The following is a 3,703-nucleotide window of genomic DNA, read 5'->3' as shown; positions in this document are numbered from 1 at the left end:
CTCGAATAATAGGTTTTTGGACGAATTTTCTGGTGTCTCTTTTGGCTTTCCTCGGCCCAGTTCGCCCAGTTGATCTTTCGGTAAACCTGCGGGTAAATTTAGTTGATTTTTAAAAGAATGTCTCTGTGGAAAATCTTTGTTTGGGACGAGAGAGATGGTGTTGGAAAGAGAGTGGAGGGTATTTCAGAATGAAGATGCAAAAGTGGAGGTGTGGAGGTTTTGAAACATTTGAAAGAAATAGTAAAAAGCAGATGGCATGAAAATTTGAATGTCAGGTGGCTGCCTCAGCATGAAAATACCCCCACTCACGCAGCAACGGAGGGTGAAAAAAAAAAAAAATCTATCAGTCCCACGTCAACCTTCTTCGCCTGATCTTTCACTGTATATCTTTTCGTTGTTGCCCAAGCTGAAGTTTGTGATGAAAGGACAATGTTTAACTGAAGCCATCCACTCTGAAACAACGAGCATACTGAGGAACATAAAGACAAAAAGAGAAAAGAAAAAAAGAAATTCGAGGGATGTTTCCACCAGTAACAAGAGCGTAGGAAAAAATAAATATATGGATTTTTTTTTTTTTTTGTAGGAGAGGGGAGTATTTTGAGGAGAATAAATGATGTATGCGTCAAAGTACAAATAAAACTGAATTAGCAGGCATTATTAGAACGTTTTTATCACACCTCATACCTGCCTAAAAATTAAGTTGGAAAAAATTTGGAACTTTGCGATTTCAAGAGACCAGCTAAAAGAAAGTCACCCCGATCTACACCCAGAGGAATATTGGAGGTAGGAAGATTGGGGGGGGAGAAGGGGGAGAGGGAGAAGGGAGAGGGGAGGGAGAGAAGGAAGGGGGAAGGGGGAGGGGGAGAAGGAAGGGGGGAGGGGGAGAAGGGAGACGGGGAGGGAGGAGAGAGGTCGGCCACAATTATCTCCCTCACTCTGATCTTTAAGTGGTCGTTTGGGGTCATTACGTGTGACTCACTGAATGGCTCTGAACTGCCTGGCTGAATCTCGGGTCTGTTGGTTAAGGAAGCTCCCTAGCACCTCTTCCTTGGTGATTTGTTTTGTGGATACGGCTGGTTAATATCAAGTATGTTATTAATGTTGAGTATGGTGGTATTTGGATGATTTAAGTAACACAGATGATAACAGCAAGGAGTAATGAGCTAAATTAATTGCTTAGAAAGAGGTGTTACCACCAACGTCAATGTCTGTGTATCTGTCTATCTATTACCAGACGCATTAATCCCGTAAGGGGTGGCCATAAACAAGTCGCCTCCATGTCACCCTGTCCTCCGCCATTTCACTGTCCTACTCCCAGTTCATACCTCCCTCTCTCATATACCTCTCCACTCCATCCCTTCATCTCATCCTTAGCCTTCCCCTCTCTCTACCCCTCCACCTCACTCACATACACTCTCCTCGTCAGTCTCACACTCTCTATCCTCTCCACACGGCCAAACCACCTCAGTGTGTTTCTCTTAACGCTTCCTATCACATCCACATCCACACCACAACGCTCCTTCACTTCCTCATTTGTCAGTCTGTCTCTCCATGTAACTCCACATCCACCTCACTCACATACACTCTCCTCGTCAGTCTCACACTCTGCATCCTCTCCACATGGCCAAACCACCTCAATGTGTTTCTCCTAACGCTTCCTATCACATCCACATCCACACCACAACGCCAACGTATTAGAAGAATTAAACACGTACACTTCAGCACGTCACAGTACGCACGTGCATCTCGCCAAGGCACGTACACAGCGACCAGTATTTTCTCTGCACGTGTCGGGTACGGAACTAATGAAGAACTATTGCTGTTTATTATACTTTGTTCATTTTCACTTGACCTCAAATTGCTATCTCTCCTTCCTGTATGTTAGGCTATGAATTAACACTCTATGGTGCTAGTCACGAAGAAGTGCTATGGGAAGAATGTGTAGCCGTAATATAGGCTTTATCTGTAGCAAGAGATTAACATTATTGTGCTAGTCACGAAGAAGTGCTAAGGAAAACAGGTAGAGCCATAGTATTGTCATTTTGGCATTAAGTTGTAACAAGATCAATCTTAGAAATGGCCCTAGTCACGAAGAAGTGCTAGAGAAAGGATGTAGAACCGTAGCATTGTCATATTCTATTTCAACGTAATGAGACAAACACGAGTGCTAGTCACGAAGAAGTGCTGTGGAAAGGATATAGAGCCATAGCACTTATTCTGCCGCTAATCTGTACTAGAAACTTAACATTAGTGTATGTTGCTAGTCACGAAGAAGTGCTAAAGGCAGGACGTAGAGCCATGGTACTATCTTCTGCCACTGCACTGTAAGCAGAATCCAAAATGTTGTGCTAGTCACGAAGAAGTGCCTAGGAGAGAGTTAATGGTGAAAATGTCAACGAATTTTTGGAAACTGTGAGACTAACAATTCCAGGTGTGTGGATGTGTTTGTTTTGTGTTTTATTTATTTATATTTTCTTTCTTTCATATTGTATCCTCTCTTGTTTTTTTCTTTCATTTTCTTTCCTCTCTTTTCTTTCTTTTTTTCTTTCCTATCTCTATTTTCTTTCTTTTCTTTCCTCTCTATTTCTTTCTATTTTTCTTTCCTTTCTCTTTTCTTTCTCTTTTTCCTTTCTCTTTTCTTTCTCTTTTTCTTTCCTTTCTCTTTTCTTTCTCTTTTTCCTTTCTCTTTTCTTTCTATTTTTCTTTCCTCTCTCTTTTCTTTCTTTCATTTTCTTTCCTATCTCTTTTCTTTCTTTCTTTTTCTTTCCTCTCTCTTTTCTTTCTTTCTTTTTCTTTCCTCTCTCTTTTCTTTCTTTCTTTTTCTTTCCTCTCTCTTTTCTTTCTTTCTTTTCCTTTCCTCTCTCTTTTCTTTCTTTCTTTTTCTTTCCTCTCTCTTTTCTTTCTTTCTTTTTCCTTCCTCTCTCTTTTCTTTCTTTTTCCTTCCTCTCTCTTTTCTCTCTTTCTTTTTCCTTCCTCTCTCTTTTCTTTCTTTTTCCTTCCTCTCTCTTTTCTTTCTTTTTCTTTCCTCTCTCTTTTCTCTCTTTTTTTTCTTTTCTTTCTCTTTTCTTTCTTTCTGTTTCTTTCCTTTCTTTTCTTTTTCCTTTCTTTTTGTTTTTTTGTCTCGTTATATTGAATGACGCCAAATCTCAAGGTCAGGAGTTGCATTCTGTCGTGTATGTGTGTGTGTGTGTGTGTGTGTGTGTGTGTGTGTGTGTGTGTGTGTGTGTGTGTGTGTGTGTGTGTGTTTTCTAGTATTATTTTTCCCTCTGCATGTTACCTGCGTCGAGAGGAGCAAGGTATATGAATGCAAGGTATACTTAAAAAGAGAAAATGAAAATAAGAATGATAACCAGAATAAATGGCTAAGGATGAGGTGTTAGGGAGCTTCAACCGACGAGAATACCGCTCAAAAAACAACAAGGAAAACAAGGAAAAGAACAAGAAAAGCAAGACAAGAGAGGGAAGGCGTCAGGTGTCCAAAGAAATGGGCTTTTCTCTCTCTCTGTCTCTCTCTTCCTCCCTCTCCCCATCCTCCTCTCTCACTCCCTTTCCCCTTTTCCCTTCCCTCTCCACACCACTCTCTCTCACTTCTCCTCTTTCCCTCCGTCTCTCCTCCTCTCTCCTCCTCTCTCTCCACCTTCCTTCAGCCAGTTTTTATCGTGTTTATTTCTCGTGAAATTGTAGTGCAGAGAAGTCGAGTATT

Source organism: Coenobita brevimanus, chromosome 105 (genome assembly GCF_032717465.1).
Source record: "Coenobita brevimanus isolate Jiangsu-jjx chromosome 105, ASM3271746v2, whole genome shotgun sequence".
Taxonomy (NCBI): domain Eukaryota; kingdom Metazoa; phylum Arthropoda; class Malacostraca; order Decapoda; family Coenobitidae; genus Coenobita; species Coenobita brevimanus.
The sequence above is the reverse complement of the archived record's forward strand: the minus strand, read 5'-3'. Positions refer to the sequence as shown.